The following is a 20,410-nucleotide window of genomic DNA, read 5'->3' as shown; positions in this document are numbered from 1 at the left end:
AGACGAAAACTTCCGAGACTATTCGACTGCTAAAGGGTCGCTTCTGCTATTTTCCACGCGCTTGATCCATTGCCCTAAATTGGTCCAGCTTCGCGACGAACAATTCGACCCCGAAGAAGTCGACCGTGGCAGCCAACTTTTTCATTCCTGATATTGAAAAGTTTTCCTTCGGCCGCGGCAGCCAGCGAGATCAAAATCCTTCTCTCCCGACGCGATCTTTCGACGTTGGAATGGTCGACGACGGGGGCGACCGGAAGCGACAGTTTTGCAGATTGGTTAAAGGGCGAAGAGAAAAGATCGTGGATCGGCGATAGGAAGGACGAAGGAGGGCGATACGAGCGAGATAAGGAGCGATCGTTTGGAAAGAAAGTAAGGAGTTAGGTGAAGATGACGTAACGTCGCATCGTTATATTAGGTTGTTACAAAAATCACGTCGATTTCTGCGAGAGTAACTCTTCTCACAAAAGCGCGAGAAACTTTGGTAACACAGTTTTCAGAAAGATCCCGACAAGAAATTGCAGATGACGAGCGATGAAGCGCGAATTCGTGTAGTGGAATAGGAACGAGTAATTGATAACTATCCATGATGCGTGTCATTTAAACAATATATGGTGTATATTTATAATAATCAAAACTGTTGTAAAAAAGATATTTTATAAGAAGAATATGAAAAATAGAAAATTAGATAAAATTATAGTAGATATTATTTAATTTAAGTCAAAGAGAAAAGTAAAAAGATAGTGAAAAAAGGAAGAGGCTGAGGACAGCATCGTGAAAGGCGAAACTTGAAATAGTAAGGATGATGCAGATAGATAATAAATATCGGGAATGACAGGAGAGAGAAACAAAGGCGAGAAGTCGAGTAGTCGTTTCCTTCAAAGGAGAAGAACAAGGACGACAAGGTAGGATTAAGATAAAGAGTGAGTGAAGAAGGATGATATACGCGGAAGGATGTACACTTTGCGTATGTATGTGTGTGTGGGTGAGAAAGAAACAAAGTAGTAAGGACGGTGTGATGAGATATCGAATAAATATCGAGAAAGATGGGGAAGGTAAAAGGAGCGAGGATTGTACAAAAAAGGACTGCGGTAAAGAGAGCAAGAACGATGTAGCGTGATAATAAATATCGGGAGACAGAAAAACACGAAGTGAGGAACTTCTCTCAGTTCGAAGGACGCAAAGGACCGAGGATAGCAGGATCAAGATCGAAGCCGAAGTCGAAGAATAATGCATAAACGAGCGAAGCTAACAAGGTCGACGAAGCAGGATCAAGATAGGGATTCGAAAAAGGAGAACTCGAGAACGAAGTTAGGGACAAGGACAACAACCTGGGGTAATAGATACCAGAATACTCTCCAATCAGGATGCGAGGAAAAAAGAAGAAGAATCGAAGGGACGCAAGGATGAACCAGGTAGTAACGGATATCAAGTTAGAAGTCGAAGACAAAAATAAATAAGAAGAGACTACATGGGACGAAGTTCAGAGCGAGAGAGAGAGAGAGAGAGAGAGAGACAGAGCTTGCATTTGCGATCTAGGCATTGTTGTTTAGAAGTTGATAGCCGATACCGTCGTGATGCAGAGATGCACGCGAACCTGCTCGACGGGGATTTAGGGGGAACAGTATCCTCGTCGCCGCCATCGTCGTCGTCGTCGACGTCGTCGACGTGATTTACATGTCGAGGTGGCTTTTACCGCGCGCGCCGCCCGCGCGAATGTGTTCGTAATACGTACGACGACGCGTTGATCGCGGATACGTGTGCGAATATTTGCATATGTATGCGTGTGTGTGTGTGTGTGAATGCGCGTGTGCATACAGGCTGCGACCACTGTCGGCGGCTAGCTAACGCCGAAATCCGGGAATTGGGTTTCGCGTCGGCGGGGCGGCGTCATTACTTTGTTTATGAGAACGGGAACGCGCTGAGACAGCGAAGAAAAAGTGTCCCGTACGGGCAGATCCGGACGGGCTAATATTTACCGGACGGATGGTAGCGCGAGCGTAGCGTTTCATCCCGATTTTTTCCCCCAGCTTTATGCATGCGGCTGATCCACTTTGTGAGCGACGACCAATCGCCTCCCCTTCCCCCCCCCCCAGCTCTCCTCACCTCACCCTCACCGTTGCCCGCGTATTGGCAGCATACCAATACCAAACCGATTTCCGTTTGTTCGTTCGGCCGATGTATGTACTTCATTCGCTGGTGTATTTTTTCCCTTTTGTCACTTTCGTTTCGTCCTGTCTTTCTATCAGAGAGAAAGGATAGATTCGCGAGAGAGGATAATGCAAAGGTAGTTTCAAAGCGGAATGTAGGAGAAAGATCGAGATATGTGAGGAATTACGATAAAAGGAATAGAATGAAGTATATTAAAAAATTTTTTATCTAAATTCTTTCATCTCTTAAAAAAAGAAATATTGAGAAATTCTGTGATTTAAATAATTAAAATAACACGCAATAATTAATATGTTATTCTAATCATTATTTAATCCTTATATTGTATTGTTATTTTTGGCATCTTCAAAGTGTACAGGAGGGGGGAGAGGTTTTTTGTCCGATATGATTATTAAAGAGTAAAAATATTCAACAAATCTAAAAAAGTTTGTACATCTTTTTTGATCCTTCTAAATAAGGCTAGAAAAATGAGTTTGCAAATTAATTTGCTTTAATATATTTTTATCGCAAATACATAAAGCTCAAAGTGCATTGTTATGAGAACATTGGTGATGTAAAAAATGACTCTCGTATACACTCCCTTTGTGCTTTATTTATTTAGCAGATTATTATTCCTTACTCCGTACGGAGTAATATGCTATAAAGCTCAAAGAGTGAAATTATTATTCCAGAAATAATTTTTTTCATAGATTTTTTCAGAAATCATTTTTTTAATTTAGAAATAATTTAGAAATTAATTTTTAATTTACTTTCAAATTTAGAAAATAATATTGATCAATGTCAAAATTGGATCCGTCACTAATATTTCCTTACACATATTTTTTTATTTAAACTTATTCTGTCATATCTTTTTCATGAATTCTTGCTGATTATTGCTATTCCCATTGCGATCTTAAACAAAACGTTGTCGAAGATTTCGATTCGAGCGAGAACACAGGAAATGTACACTGACAATGAGTACTCAACCTAAGTAATAGGAAAGGGCGAGAGTTAAGGAGAGAAGGAGAGAAAATGAAGAGGGAAGGAACTATGTACCTTGGAGTGAGCGCTCTGCACATTTTACGTTAAAGGACGTAAATCTACAAGCGAATTGCACCTTAACTATCGTGATATATAATAATATTACGCACGTTATTACGAGATGAACCGTGTTGCGTATAATTGTCGGTAATTGCATCTAATTGCATACTCGGTACTTGAGAAATGATACGTAATTAACTCATATAAAGATGATAAATAAATCTTATATGACAGATGATAAATAAATCTTATATGACAGATATAACAGGCATAAATTAATAGGTATATAATTGGATAATTTCTTCTCTCTCCTCTCTCTCTCTCTCTTTCGAAATGCATACATTTTCTTAAGAACTGGCGACCGAGAACCAAAGCTAAAACTGGGAATTTGGAAATCTAGCAGAATTCCTCGAAGATTCGACGCGCGATTTTCTTGACACGTGTCTCGCGTGGAAATCCGGTTCCGGTGGATTTAGACAGCGACGTGGAGGATGAAGGGAAGAATGGGAGCCGGTCGCTCATTCATTCGCGCACGTACAAAAGCTCTCGTAGCGGGATGAAAGATCGGGCGTCGATGCTAAAGCGCGCCTCCCTTCTCGTCCGGAGCCTGCTAATGGATTCTGCACTCTCCGATGTCATCTTTCTTTTTTTCACCAGCTCAACTCGAACCCATATACTTTCCGCTTCCTGCCTCGTCTCGGCTCCAGGTGCTTGCGTTTCGCGTTTTTCGCAGAACATAATGTATAATTGGGCGAATCGATTCTCTCGTGCAACGGAAAGAAAGTTTCCAACATTTTACGCATTCATTATTGCACTAGATAAGATACCGGAAGTATCAGCGTTACGTTCGAGTAGATCCAAGTATTTAATGGACGGCGCTTAAATACTTAAGGTGGGAGAAGAAAGATTCGAGTGCAGATAACCATGGATCTTGGAAGAAATAGAGATTTTTCTCACAGACAATTTCGAAAGAAGCTTAAGACTTACTGCTCGCGATTTTATTTTTCGATTCTCAAGAGTCTATCGAGCGTTTATCCTTCCCTCTGTTCGCATAATCGCGGTAATTCAATGGACATTGTCGATTACGTTATTGATGGTTAAAGAGTACAATTAACCGAAATTATGTCGATGGTGCGGAAATAGCGGTATTTCCGTCCCGATGAAACCGGTAGTAGATTTTTCTTCCAGGCGATAATTAACCGTCGCGCTGCAAACATCCGATGGTGAATTTCTGGGTTTTATCTCGCAAATCGTGAGATTTTATTCCGCGCGATTTGGTGAATTACCATTACTGACGCGAATCGTTTTTCATACAGCACTTGTAACTCGTAACAAATATTCCAATGTTGATTCGCGCGGAAGGATTTTTCAGCGCAAAAAGTATCTTGACATGAAAATTACTTCGTGACAGTAAAGAATTTTCGTGATTGTTAATTATAATGTTTATGTATTTTTAGTCCTGTAATTAAACGTTGGCTAAATAATAGTTTATTATTAATACCTGAAATTTCCTAACGGTTCGTAAAGAGAGAGAAGGGATTTTTCGCGCGTTTTACAAAATATTATATGTCTATAACTTGCGAGCGAAGTAAATATTTACGCGAATAATGCAACGCGCGTATGTGTACGCTAGCATGTTTCATTCTAGGTCAAACGTCATTAATTACGAATTAAGCACATATAGAACGCGTATAATTACACTAATAGCGACATTAATTATAATGGTACTGATATTTCAAAGTAAACAGCACCGCGCGAGAATATTCCCTTTTATATATTCAGTTTTTCAAATAAGAAATTCACAATTGTGTCAATTTTTCTTTGTTTAAACAAACGATAATAAATATCCGATATTTCGTTCAAAGAAAGACATTTAAAGACTTTTAAGATACAAAGTTACATTCAAAATTCTTTCGGAATAATCAGCTATTTGTGCAGATATAATATAGCGATATGTGTGTATATTTTAATTTCATACCCACGATATTTTTTTCCTTCAAATAGTGGTATCTATATAAATACAAAAATGATTAAAAAGAAGCATGAAATAGATATCGTTTCATGTTTTAACGATATATTTGTCCGATATGACACACACCGTTTACGGAACATGTAAATTTAACTACAATGCTGTGCAATAATTTTGATCCCGGCATTTACTGAAAAAAAAAACTTTTTTTTTTTTGTAAATTTACATCGTATCTCGAATGCGTTGTTAAATAGAAACTTGGAAAACACGGACGCGACCTTTCTCAGTATTTAAAAGAGTGAGCATTAGCAATACTTAGAGCTCTTGTATCAATTACACGGTTACACATCGAATCAACCTTCCATTTCGACCATCCATTACTACGACTCGGAAACGCGTTTCAATATACGAAGAGAGCGGATGGGCGGATTCAATTTGAAAAAATAGGTTGCGTTAGCTTTGCATAGAGCACAGTTTTTTATATTTTTAATTTCCATCCCGGGACAGCGCCATTTCTATCTGTCACTGACACCGAGAGAGCCCGTGGATGGAGGGAGGGAGGGAGGGAGAGAGGGAGGGGAGGATAGTGGTGGCGTACCATGCCGATGTATGATCTGCCTGCTGATATATGGCAGTAACGTGAGCAAAAATGCGGGGCCGATTGAATTACATTGAGTTACGTGTCGTTACGCAATGTATCTAGGAAGCGGGCGAGGAGAATGCGACGCGGAGGGAGGGATACGGGGGGGGGGGCGGTAGGAGGAGGTGCGGAGGAATGGAATTTATAGTACGACCTTTTGGTTACATTTGATTTTGAAAAATCGTCACCGCCAAAAATTACGAGCCCACCCACGCGCGTACGTTTTGGCACGTGCGCGTCGACCATATTTATTTGTCTCACGTGTTCTCCGCTTTGCTCTCTCTCTTCCTCTTTCCCTCCCTCCCTGCTTCCGTCCCCCCCCTCTCTCTCTCTCTCTCTCGCTCTCTCTCGCTTTCTCTTGCTCTCTCTCTCTTTCTCTTTAAACCCGCTGCCGCCGCTTTTCTGAAGAAATATACGGTCAGAGGAAATGACGCCGTATAATATTCGCGCGACATTTATCGTTATGCATTCTGAAATTACGAATTAAGCACAGCACCGCTAAATACTATAGATATCAGAGATATCAGACAAAAGACGATGTGCTTCTCGTCGCGCGAATCTGACATGATCTGCTTTTTTCAATTGTGCCATTTATTATTTAAAATTAATCAAGGAAATTTGAATGGCGCTCGTAATCTCCATCGTTAAGAATCATCTCGTAGAGTAATGACCAATCAGCGTGATATAATGTTATTACCACGAGGTAGTAGTACAACTCAAATTTTACAAGAATAGAATATACCTTGCGTTCGTGATTTACTCATTTATTCAATCACGAGCCGCTCGAGAAATATAAATACAACTCGAGCATTATCCAGCTTGTGCCGATAAGCTTCCACGTCGAGGACAAATTTTCGTAAATTTTGCAAAAAACTCGGCGAGATATCGCGGTAACGTACAACTATCTCGAGGCAGATTCGGCCATTATCGAAGGGTTATATTCAGCCGCCCCACTAGCTCAGGGTATCGTACTTACTCCTAGAGATACGGCAATTCGAATCCAGATAGAGATGGTGCCGGTCGGCTACCGAGGCAAGGGGATGAAGCGGACGAAGAGGGGCGAAGGAGAGGGTAGAAGAAGAACGAGGAGGGTTAGCCTGTCGAGTAGCGGCGGAGGAGAAACGGCGGCGACGGGCTCGTTGGTGCAAGGGGGCGAAAGACGCGTGTCGGTGCGCCGAAGGAGGGTACGCGGCAAGATAGCGGCGGGTGGGAGGGGTTGGCCACGTGGCGCCGCGGCGCGCCGTTCCGGCGCCGTCGTCCCGCACACCCCGTGTGTGCGGCTCAGTTCCACTTCAACCCCCGGCTCTACTCAACGGCCGAACCGGTTGGTTGGCTGGCTGGCTGACTGGCTGGCTGGCTGGCTGGCTGGCTGACTGGCTGACTCTCTTCGTCTCCTGCGAGACGAACGGGACTACTCGATCGTGCCGTTATCGGGGAGTGCAGCCTCGAGTCGAGGCTACATGTCGGGTGCTCCGAAAGTACACTACGATCCTTCGATCAGGATCGAGAGACGAAACAGTCAATTTCCAGCGACCTTAGGGTAGCTTTCTCGAGCAAGTTCCTAGTTGACGTTTTTTAAGAAGGATAAATTATGATAAAAAAGTTAGTTTCGATTTTTGAATGAGTCGATTTATAAAGCTCCTTAGGTCGAGAGTGGATGTCATTTATTTCAATTATTCTTTCAATAGAATTCAAATCGAGCTTCTATTGAGATAAAAAATTCACTCGACTAATAAAATTGATGAGTAAAATTTCACTTGAAATTAAATGAAAGGCAAAATATCTACTAAAATAGTTACCTAATATATAGTTAAGTGAAACTTCAAACCTAACTCACGATAAATGTTTTTTATTTTCGCTGGCACATAATATAATTTCGATATATATATCTTGAATGTGAAATGATGATGTTCTTTTTAATTTTATACTCGGCTATTTAAAAGAATGGGAGGAAAAATACGCGATTAGCAAAACACATTGTATATCGACCTTGCTCATTGTCAGATGAAAAAGCGACATTTAACTCTGTTTCGTGACCTTCGACCTATGCCCACAATTTGGAGATAGTTAAGGTTCATACGTCCATTGGCGTAGCATCGCCTTTATATCGTAAAATTAAATTAGACACTCTCTGAAAGTATCGTTGTGACCTCAACGCGCTTGTTCACGATGAACGGCGCTGTTTCACGCCGATTATCGATCTTAGCATGGCCAGAGAGGAATTTCGGTTGCTTATTCCTTGCAAGTACGTGTCTAGAAGATATATATTATAGAAGAAACACACTGAAGAAATGGCATAAATACAAAAAATGGCTATATTAAGAAATTTTCAAATTTATAATAAATTTTTCTATTGTACAAGAGAATTTTATTATTACTTAATTATCTTTATCTAAATTTTATCATTTTAATTTTAATTATATGGAATTGAATTTCCAAATGTGTATATAAAGTACAAATATTAGAATATTTATAGAATATTTTTCAAGCAATTTCATAAGAGATAAGTCTTAAATAAAAAATTAGATCAAAATTTATACAAGAGATATAGGTAATATGTTATAAAATATCACAGAGATTAATAATTTTCAACTACATCTTCTTTATACGTGGAAAAGATCGATTCTAGAGTTTTATCGGGGAAAGAACGTAGAAAATTCAGATTTTTTCGCGTCAGTAGAAATTGAAAATGCTGCCCGATTAACATGCAATTTTTCCACGTCGTTAGCGTTTTAATCGTGCACTCTTAACTTGAGATTTGCGTGCTATGCGATACGAATGTTTTGCACACGCTACATGGCATACTACGATGTATAATTTCGCCTCGTTTCTATATAATCATATCAGATGCTTATCCTACGAGCTGTACTTGCTGTTAATCTGTGATTGTATTTATGTGTAACTTGCTTAATCTATTAATAAAAAATTCAACAAACACATGGAATATTTTGCGTTATAAAGATACGAAACATTCTGCATGTTATGAGATACGTAAAAGTGTGCGTTTGAGTTTATTTAATCAATTTCTTAATTTAATTATTTTTCGTCGTATTTTATTATATCTTGGCTTATATTTAATTATCTTTATTACGGTAACTGCATAATTCGCGATGTAATTTGGCATCAAAGCGGAGCACTCGCCATATATTTAAACGTCTGATTCGCTAGCGTATTATTGTCGACATATACGGGAACAGTTACTCTTAATTAACCCATGAATATTTCATTCGAGACGGTCTAAATCGGTTTTGTAGTAAATTGGTTCGTTATAACGTCGTTAGCACGCGACATGATCTTTCATACTCCATTTGATTACCGCAAAAACGCACAATCACTACCTGGAACTTTGCATTGTGCATAAATACTTTGCTGAGCTTAACAACTCGTAACCAAATCAAAGTAGCGTCTATTAAAAAGGTCTCTTGGTCGGAGAGAATATGAAAAGTGTACAACTTATATAAACGTGTTCTTATAACTATATTTATGAGTGCTACTTGTAAATGTATACCATCGCGTCTGATCGCTCTGCAACATTTACAGAGGGTTAACTAACGTCAATTTCGCGCTCTGCGAGCTCCCCCCAGGTCAGCTATCTAACTTTCGACCGCAAGGACGATCGCACCGCGATAGCATCCTTGCATTCGCGAAGTAGAACGAGTCAGTCGCGAGTCAGGCAAGTCAGGCGACGCTCACTTCGATTCGATTCGACTCGACTCGACTCGATTCAACGCGACTCGACGGCTTCGAGTTCTCCCCTTACGCGCTACCCCCTTCCCCCTCCTCCCCGCCTCCCCTACGATCTTACGTATATATATACGTTTGCGTCAGCATGTTTCAGCGGCTGCCGGTGCCCGAAAGTTTTCGCCCGGCGACAAGATATTTCAAGTGGTCGCTCAGTCGCGCGATCGTCCCGCGCTGAAATATTGGACGGCTCTTTCTTGCAGCCGCATATTCTTCCTCCACCTCCCGAGCACCATCCCGGTGCCGCCGCCACTTTCCACCCCTCCCCCTTCCCCGCCTGCCCCGTCCCTGTCATCCACCATCTCCCGCGACCTTCTTTTTCTCCCCGGTTTCCTTCTTTCCCGTCCCCGACCTCTTCTTCCTCCGCTGTCTAACCTCTTTCCATCCTCCTTTCCTCTCCCTTCACCCCCACCCCCTCCTCCTCCTCCATTTCTGACGTCTTCTTTTCGGTAGCCGGGCGCCTGCCCTCGCGCAAGAACACCACGACTTATGACTCGCGTATTAAGTCCGCCGAAACCCTGGCTATCCGCCGTTAACTACCCATGAATGAGTTACGCTCGGCCGACGCTAATTTCCCAGATTGTCCAAAAGGGACGTAAAGTGTCTATTAATCCGCGTAACGAGGACGAAGCTGCCCCGAAGGGGGGGAGAGAGCTATCGGAGCTCCTTTCCGGTCCGACGCGAGAGACGACGAGGAAGAGAATCGCGGGGGAGGGAAAAACGTTGTCGCGAAGAATCGCGGAGGAGCCAAGTCGCGTTCCCGGAATATTTAGCCGAGAATATACGTGTTTCACGTGAATTTGAGAGAATTGAGTGGCGCGACTGACACGCGATGAAATGTGAATAATGAGCGTGAAATGTGAATGATGCGAGATGCTAGACGCGGCGAAAACATACGTTTTATTATAGCTGATCGACGAGATTTCTAAGCGAATCCATCTTTTCACATGAATTTCTTCGCGCATTTATATCTACGTGTACGGGAGGGGATGGGGTATGACGTGCTAAGAATATTAGGATAGAAAAAATTTATATTTGAGCACTCTGCAGAACACGCGTGAACAATTTAACGAATCTACTATATATGAAAAGTTCTTAACGATTTTTTTATTTGCGTTTCTTAAAAATTATAGAAATGTCGCTTTTGATAAGACGCCAAGTACTCTTTTTGATACGCGATTATTAAATTATTCAAGTCTCTTCTCCATCTTGATGTTCAAATCTATTCTAGAGATTTCACCTAGAATTTTCTAAAAAAGTTGAATAAATAGAATAATATCCCATTAATTATTAACTAAATAATTTTAATAATTGTAGTAAATTCTAATAATTTTGCTAAATATGCTAAAAGAATGTATTGCATATAGATAATTCTTGTAACTTATCTAATTTATTTTTTTATTTTTTTTTGTTATAATATATTTTTTATTACATTTATCCTAAGTAGTTTTTCTATTATATTGACATCTCTAACAAATTTTGGAAAATTCTTTAAAGAAAAGACATCAATTGAAAGATGTGATTTAAATAAAGTAAAAAACATAAAATGTGTTAACATATACATATATATATATATATTTTTTTTTTTCAAAGTAAGTCACTTAATTAATTTATTTCAAGTCACAATATATTTAAGGAGATGCAGGTACAAATTAATACTACATAATTATTTTAGTAAGATCTCTAAAATTTGATGCACATCACTTTTCGAGTAAATTGCCTAATTAATGTCATTTCGTAATTTGAAAGCAGAATAGTAGATTTTCTATATTTGAATGTATGATATCTTACTTCTGCCTCGTGTCCGAGGCATAAAATGACGTTGATTATTCTGTTTTCCAGAAATCAACGAATATGACAAATTAGAGAAATCTATTTCTTCATGTTATTATTATACGTATACTAAAACTTTCTTACAGTAGATATGTAGTGATTTCTTATATTTCGTACAAAAAGAAAGAGAACAAAAATAAGTTTCGTCATGTAAAATATTATTATAAAACACACCTCTATATTTATTATGAAATTTTTTGTATGGTATGTTTATATTAATAATATAAAAATCAATTTATTCAAACTTTTTGGAAATCGAGACAGTAAACACAAAAAATTTTCAACTTGATTAATATGAAAAATTTCACTTGTACGCGAACAGTCTTAATAGATAGAGAAAACAATGGGTCCCTCTAACACTAAGAACTAAGACTAAAGATTACAATGATCAAGTCGTTAACACGCCATCTCCAAAATTCCGGCTTACACGAGAAAGAGGGGGTGGTTCGATACTACATGTCGTTACGGAGAGTCAGCGCGAGTCGGGCCTCGCTGAGAGAGGCAGAGGGAGGAGAGATGGCTTCTTCCTACGCGTCCTTCTTAAAGGACGACAACGGAAAACGCCGGGCGGAACAAAGTAGTTGGCGCCGATTAAACAAATCGCATTATAAGTTAGCCTCTTGCTGGCTCTCTGGTAGTACCAAACTTACCAACTCGCTTTATATTAAGACGAACCGCCCTCCAAGACATCCCCCGGGCCGCGCGCCACGCTTGATCTGAGACCGGCTATAAACTTCAGAAATGGCTCTCTTCCCTCCGACCTCGCTCGAGCACGGGCGGGGTGTGGGGGTATAATTGTTTAATTGAATTTATCAGGGCGTCGCTCGTAGATTTGTCAAGGCTGACAGTTTTAGTCCTCGCGCCGTCGTCGCGCCGCCACCGGCCCACCCCCTTAGCCTCCTGAATCCGGTCGCGAGCCTATCTACGTGTTACGGGACGACGTCAGGACGATCTTTTATTTCTCCCGAATCCGATTCAATCCCCGGTGTCCGACCCTCCCGATCCTGATTACCGATCTATTACTCATAATTAGCGCGTCTGCGAGCGTATGCGCCTTCGGAAGGATTCCTCTGAACTTTAACCTCATGACCCGCTGAGAGTAAGCGTCTTCAGAAGTGGATAGTCCTTTTTCGTCTCGACGGATGAATTCATACGACTTGACGTTTATAGAATCGGCTGCAATTTTACGTTTCGCGCGAGAGATAGAGTATGATTAGACTGATTAAAGAAAGTTTTTGTATCAGTCAAATTTGATGTGCGAAAAATATCGTTAGAAAAGCCATTGCCTGGGTCATCGAGCGGGTAATTAGACGGCTGATTAAGATTTCACAAATACTAGCTACTTGTTCAAGGCGAGAGAGCGTAGGATACATTTTTACCGAGTAGCGAGACGGAGAGGGAAAGAGAGAGCTATCTTTTCAGATTACTTTAACGAGATGGCAAACAATTACTCTTGAAGAATATTCCGAGTGCAAAATTGAACTTTGTTAAGGAGTTATAAAATTTAACTTTGCTTTACTTCTCACGCAGAGATCCATTTCAATAGCATGAAATAAGAATGTGTTTTCCTCGAAAATTTCATTTGGGATAGTTTAACGACTGAATTTTTTACCCTACAATAATGAAATAATTTAATATCAGTCGACTTTGGGCAGCCTAAACATGTAATGAGGATCGATTGCAGGTAGGTTTGTAAAATGTATCGAGGAGAAAGGCAGAAGGGGAAGAATTGCGGGAGATTAAAATCCGTTCTAAAATTTAAACACATCAATATTAGACTGTCGTAAAAGTTGCTTTACGACGGCGAAACCATCAAAACTATCGAGCGGCCTGATTGCATTTTCGTTTCGTTTTACAATTCTCATGAACGATGCCGGCCAAGTGTACGAACATTATCGTTTTCAACTCGATTATCGCGATGCCGCGATGACCGACTGCAGAATCGGATACATCGCGTACTGCGCAATGACATTTATCTGCAAACTTTTCCCGAACACGGCGTGCTCTATCTGCGCGACATAAATCCAGCAGAAACGAATGAATCGACAGATCTAGCGTGTATTTCAGTTTAATAAATGCTCAAGAGTACTCGAGTCTTATGAAACACACAGAGTAGAACGCGAGATACACCTAAATAAAGCTGGGAATTTTGGTGCACAAAATCGAGCTATTAATCGGAGTTGGAAAAGATTAGTTAATTTTCCTACTAAATTTTATTGAACGTTTTCATATTTTTTTTACACCTCACGAGAAAACGATCATTTATCATGATCAGTATTATTTAAATTGTAGTTAAAACTCAAGTTTCATGTGTGACTGTACAAAAGTAACTTAAAACACAGTCCTAGAACGCATTGAAAAATTTTATTAAGATGTATACAGTGTGAAATTATTATAAACGTGCGTGGTATATAAATTAAATAACTTAGAATATATGTATAACTTTGCACATTGAAAACATTTTATTGAAATAACGTTATAAGTATATGACTGGGTTCACTTGTTCATGGCAAAGTCGTGCGATTACGAGTTGAGGCGTGGCCTTAATACATAAATCGAACAAGTCGTTTATTCACATTTCAAACGGATTTATCGGCCGTGTCATCCTTAGTCATTCTTGCGCCATCACTCATCGCCGAGCGAAGAAACGTGAGTTTTGCGAGTAAAAAGGAATTTCAGACAGACAGCCGGAGCGAAAGGTCGGTGCATCGTTCGCGAATTCTTTTGTAAGAATGCTCTTCACGGCAATATTAATACAACGTACGTGATTTCTCGCAATCGCGGTGTAACTCAATATCGGGCTCATAAATTTACATTACGTCTCGGGAGAGGATGCGATTGGATTCTCAAAATGCATTTCGACGATGTTAACAATGACAGTACATCTGAAATCGTACACCGCTAATGGATGTGGAAAATTACGCAAGGAAGTCTTTTTAACTCCCGTCCGAAAAAAGAGGTAATTGGACATTTCATTAGGTAATTCAATCAAGAGGGCTGTCCTGCTGTGCAGAACCTAAATGTCAGGCGATAAGTTGATGCGTAGTATTTACGGAAGTATATTTGTCATGTTGAATCTTGGATAATTGAAATAATATAATTATTAATAAACAAGATCATAAGAAAAATTGCTGATATAACATGCGTATAATAATAGAGATACAAGAATTACAAACACACACATATATATGTATAATTTAATTATTAAAAAAAATTAAATTGTTTATTGATCTTTCAAAAATTCGTCAAGGATACAAAAATCTTGCGATTCGATTCGACATAATATTTTAATCCCGGCGAATTTTAAATATACATTACATTAAAAAATTAATATTGAAAATAAACGAGTGAGAGATTCAATTTTTAAAAGTCGCCTGTTATAATAAAAATATCAGAGTTTCACGTTTACGGAATTAAAGGTAATCCAGCGTCCTCTCTCTCGTCACGTCATACTTGTATTATTTCTGAAACACGCACTTTTGCGTAACGAACGATACCAATCTGGAGTACTCTCAGAAATCGGACGAAGCACTTTAATTTCCTGGCAGGTAGGTGGACAGGCGGGAAGGGAAAGGGGGAGAGAGAGAAAGAGAACGAAAAAAAGAGGGAGAAACGAATGGAAACGAGACAGAGTGGACGGGAAATGTGCGAGAGCCGGGGATAGTGAGAGGAGGCGCGGATAGGCAGGCGGATGGATCGTTGTTGCCATGACAGTTCTCTCTCGGACGAGGGTGAGTGGATATATCATTCCACCCGCGGTTCTTCTAAGATCCTATATATTCTCATCGCCAACTATAAGAAACATCGTATCAAGATCCACGCCAATAATGTAACAGCGAATTTCATCTTCTCCCGCCTTCAAAAGACAGAAAAGAATTTCGATGTGTCCCAATGATTATTAAAAAATGTTATTAAACCAAAGAAAATATTTTTGAAGTTGTTATTATTTTTTACCGTCGTATTCCTTGCAATTTTTTATCCATATTTTATATATTTAACAAGAAATAATATATATTATTTAAAATAATGTATATTATTTTAAATAATTTTACACATATATATGTATCGCGCACATGAGTATGTATATATTATAAATGTACATATTTTTTAAAAATTAAGTGAAATCCATTTCTCCGTCCAAAAATTTTTCAAAAATAACTAGATGCATTTCGAGTATAATACTACCAAATTAATAATACGATTCACTGTAGAGAATAGAGAGGAAATTTCATACGAATAAAAGTCGGAATTATAAAAATGTCGGGATTGATATGAAAGTCGGGATTATTTATACGAAAAATCGGAGCATCGAGCAGTGTCGCGTTTACACGATGCCTTTTACTAGCTGTTCTATTGTAATTGAAAGAAGTATATAACGTGTAAAATGTACATAAGTGATTAGATAAGTGACGAATAATCACTGACACGGAAAATGTATGCAGTTTCTTGCAAAGTAATGTAGACGCTTTAAGGAGCTATGAGCTTGAATACCGTTTGAAAAGCTTTAAAAGTGAGCGAGCGTACGAGTGAGTGGGTAAACAAACGGCGGGGTTGTTTACCCTTCGGAGAATGTAGACTAGAGCAGGTTGCCCCGGAAGCCGGAGGCATCCGTTGCGTACTTTCCTTCGCCCTGACCTATCCTATTTCATTATGTCTCGATGTCACTGCAATCTCTCTGGACTTCTTTACGAAAAAAATCCCCCGCCTTCCCCCTCCACTCGGGATATGTCAAAACGTCTGAGATAAAGTAGCTGTTCATTGACGATCCAAATTAAATTCACATTTTATTGCCATGATAAAGAGACTAATCGGAAAATGGAAAAGCGTCCATCGGATCTATTTCTGAATATTTATTATTTTTTTATTATTGCAGGATATATGAAAAGTTTGAATGTGAAAAGACTAAGTATGATGGAGAAATTTTTTTTAAATAAAAAAAAGTTAGCAGAGAATGAAAATATTCCTCAAAGATATTAGCAATTTTCTCATTTTTTACATGAGATACGCTTCCGAGTTTTTTGTTCTATAAAATTTGACAACACTCTTTAAATTTTGAAGAATATCGTGCCTTTTCCACGTCAAGTTTTACAAGCAAAATTTAACATATGAAATTAAAGGTCTTAGCCGAAATTGCAAGCGGCAGGTCGCTCTTTCCGGCGATATCAAAGGGAGATCTCGCGTTGCCTTCGTCTTCGGGAAGGCATTCCAGATGACGTCGCAAAACGCGTCATTAAGGGAACGAGAGCAAGTGTCGCTTAGGAGGAGTGTCGGGGTGACGGCGACGGGGAGCCGATGTAATTATTTCAAGGCCACTGAACGCGCGATCGAGCGAGGCACCTCGCATCGGATCATGCTGCTCCAGTGATCCTGAGGCTTCGCTAATCTCCAATCCTTCCCGCGAGGACACACGTCCTCTCTTCTAGGTCCTTCCTTCCTTCCTTCCTTCCTTCCTTCGACATGCTGCCTCCGATAATCGTCGCAAGCCGTTATCCGTTGCCGATTTACCTAGGCAACGCGACGAGGGAGCCGCAGCGCGGAAGTTCACTCGGCGCGACAGTCGGGAGAATTAACGCCCGGGGAGATTTGTCGCCGCCGTGACTTTATCACCGCGCGATAAATCGCATAATCGATACCCGCTGGAGCGGGCGCGCGAGAGCGCGATAAGGTGGTGTGTCGTACACTTTATCGGGATTAACGATTTCACGCGTTGCTCCCGAAGCTCCGGAGGCGTGTCGAGTCGCCCAACTGATTAAACTAGGCGTTGAGTGCGATACAGATCCGAGAGTGACAGAGACGTAAGAGTTGCGAGACTCTCCTCTCTCTCTCTCTCTTTGAATTCCTCCTTTAAATTGATCACAAAATTTCAATATCCTTAACATTTTTCAAAGTTACTCCTTTCGAATCTAGAATTTTTTTTCTAAATTCTTAAAATTCTTTATACTTCGCTGGAGACAAAACTCGCTGTATAAGATCGTATTTCTTGGATAAACTTGCAAGCTTATAAAAATGAACGATGATATTTCGAATTTCTAGTCGTTGCACGATAATCTCATTAAGAAGATTGAAAAATGATTGAGGATCTTTATTGCAGTGAACAAACGATATTATTGTAGTCTTTATAGATGTAAACAATGCTTTTAATTACGTCAGATGCGTTATCACCATAAAAGAAGGATATTAATTATACACATCGTGGCGGTATTTCAGCGAATTTGACAGGTAAAAAAATAATAACAAAATGTGAGAAATTTGACAGATAAAATGAATATGTAATTTTGATAGATAAAAAATAATACAATATGAGAAATGTGTGCTAGAAGATTATATCGATATTATTATAACGATGCTATTACTTAATCACACTTTTATTGATGCGTAACATCTTTATCAGACTCTATAAACCATTTTATTACCCCATGATGACTGTAATTAAACTAAGTAAAAACTAGTAGAAATTATAGACATAATTAAAATTTATTATAAGGATACTTATACAATGTAATTAATGCGTAAAGTTTTTAATTACGAAAGAAAAATCGCATTGAAAAAGCGGAGTAAGAATGCTAATGTGACAGTTAATATTGAATTAATGGCAAATTGATTAATGCGATTCGATTCGCGTTCACCCACTATTAGTTCATAGACGTATTTAGGGACGTCGAGAGCTTAGATGAGCCGAGGTATAATAAGGCGAAGGTGTATTCTCGAAGTTCGCTATTAAACGCGCGACTACGCGCGCGCGAACGCGATAAATTTCTCGAAGACATCGAGCGTACTTAAGTTATAAGTTATAAATTACAAGTCTTCACACGCTCGGTTAAGTTTCCAGGCGACCGTAATTAAAGGGTAAGATTTCTGTGAGGCTGTGTTTCGTCGCGAGAGATAATTATACGTCTGACCTACTTCCGACGCTGCTTTACGTCAACATCCCCTTTCAAGATCGGAATAATTTATAATCTTATCTGCACGTGACGTCCAATTTTTACCGCAAAGCAATCCCATATTGCGCGATATCTAGTCACAGACATTTTAAACACACATACTATATTTTCTATCGCAATATGTTTGCTATCTTTGACTTTACTGGCAAATAAAAATTTTTTAAGCAGTAGTATATAAATCAGAATGAGATGTGAAGATTGATTTAGAAATAGTCTAGAAATTACATTAGGCAAATTTGTTAAGAAGAATATAAATTAGGGATCATTAATTTTTTTCTTTAATTAAAAATATTATTTTACAGCATATGTAGCTTTTAAATTTTTAATTAACTTTGCTTTTTAAAATTACATAAGAATAATAAGCGAAAAATATTATAAATTAGTAAAATTACCAATTATAGTGACAGATTCAATTTTAGAAAAATTATAACACACTTTATACATATAATTTATAGCTATATAATTAAAATTGGATAATATAATGTCTTGTCTTGACAAAAATATTTTTTCGTTACTTTATATGATAAAAATAAGAAGAGAGATGAGAAGAGAAACTAAATTTTTTCCATATAAGAATTTTTCTCTTTAAAAACTCACAGAAATTGTACATTAGGCACTGACCACTCGTATAAGAATGATGTATGCGAAGTCCTGTCAATTCGCATGTTTCGAAGCATCACTGTGCCACCGATCATCTCTCGGATGAGCGATAGAGGGACGCGGGGAAGGGAAGAGAAGGCGTCATTGAAGCCTGCCAATCACAGAGAGCGGCGCGCTCCGATTGTTCGTGGTGCAATTACGAGGGTAGACGAAAAAAAAGGAGATCACATAGAAGAGAGAGAGAGAAAAGAGCTGTCACGCGTCGCGGTTACGACGGGACGTCAAACAAATGACTCCCCTCAATTTGGCACATTCAGCTTGTAGCTTGTTGCGTGCCCATTCATCCCGCGATACCTCATCTCGCGACATCAGGTCGTATACACCCTTCCCTCCCGCCCTCCTCCTCTCTGTCTCTCTCTACCATAACGCGTCTTTGTACGCGTCTGCACTCGTGAAAGTGTCAGAACGATAGCGATATCTGGATGAATTTTCGGACACCGGATATATACCGCTCCAAGAGCCTAAAAGTAGAGCTATACTATTATCGTTTGTTTGTTTTCGCGCGTTTGATCATAAAGTTATTGCTTCGTATTTTTAATTTGTTCGTTAATATCATAAAAGTACTATCTATCCGTTTAACAACACGAGTGGAATTTCCAATATGTGAAATTACCGGAAAACACAAAGAGCATAATATCACGTATTTCACAGGTAATCAGTATCGTGTGCTTCAATAAAATGCATTCATTTAAGTCTCAGTTTCATGAATCAAATTACAAACGTAAATTACATATTAGGTCAATTTTATCCTCCCTCTTGTATTAATTGCAGAAAATCGATATAATTTTTGCACTATATGCGTTTCCTCCTGATAGTACATGCGATATGACGTACAACAAAACGTGAGTTCACGCGACTTGATAACAACGTATCCTAAAAATCTCGCTTTTAAATGAAAGAAGAAAATCAGGGCTTGATGAAATGACTTTGGAAAATTCTTGAAAATTAAAACAAAGAAAATATGATTTATACGCTGGGTATTAAATTTTTTGTTAATCTCGTGCTGAAATTGGCGCTAAAATCGATAAGAAATTCTTTAAGCGAGGAAGGAGCGCGATAATCGCTGGTGGGACAGCGTATTCACACACGAACAAAGGACACGCATACAGACACACCGTATATTGGGCGTACACCAAAAACGTTTGCCGGGACGGTCGTGCCATGGTCGTCGTCGTAACGGTGTTGTGTACACTTATTTAGCGTGTAAACACTCACGGGGTTTGCCAGAGGAGCAACAAGTGCCCACTGATACCACCACCGAGAAAGTAGCTTGGCTTTACACCTCGCCCGTACACAGGATACACACCAGGAAAGTCGGAGGCGCATCCGACCCGAATATCTCGAGTATTTTGCCACGAAATAAGAAACCACCATGACTGAAATTCCCATCCAAATTTAACGCGATTCTTAATATACGACTGCTCGATTTAAATCAATATC

The 20,410-nt window shown here is 39.3% G+C and overlaps 2 protein-coding genes across 6 annotated transcripts in view; one reads left to right on the top strand and one right to left on the bottom strand.

The window, feature by feature from the left end:
- Gukh (NHS actin remodeling regulator GUK-holder) overlaps positions 1 to 20,410 on the top strand; it is a 259,977-nt gene that overhangs the window by 13,871 nt on the left and 225,696 nt on the right. The window lies entirely within an intron of this gene.
- Positions 1 to 20,410, bottom strand: part of Foxo (forkhead box, sub-group O) — a 163,695-nt gene that overhangs the window by 8,016 nt on the left and 135,269 nt on the right. The gene's annotated exons all lie outside the window — the stretch shown is intronic.

Source organism: Camponotus vicinus, unplaced genomic scaffold, assembly GCF_025532165.1.
Source record: "Camponotus vicinus isolate PSW18456_S1 unplaced genomic scaffold, iyCamVici1.0 SCAF_8, whole genome shotgun sequence".
Classification (NCBI taxonomy): Eukaryota; Metazoa; Arthropoda; class Insecta; order Hymenoptera; family Formicidae; genus Camponotus; species Camponotus vicinus.
Note: the sequence above shows the minus strand (reverse complement) of the source record. Positions and strands in the feature narration are given on the sequence as shown.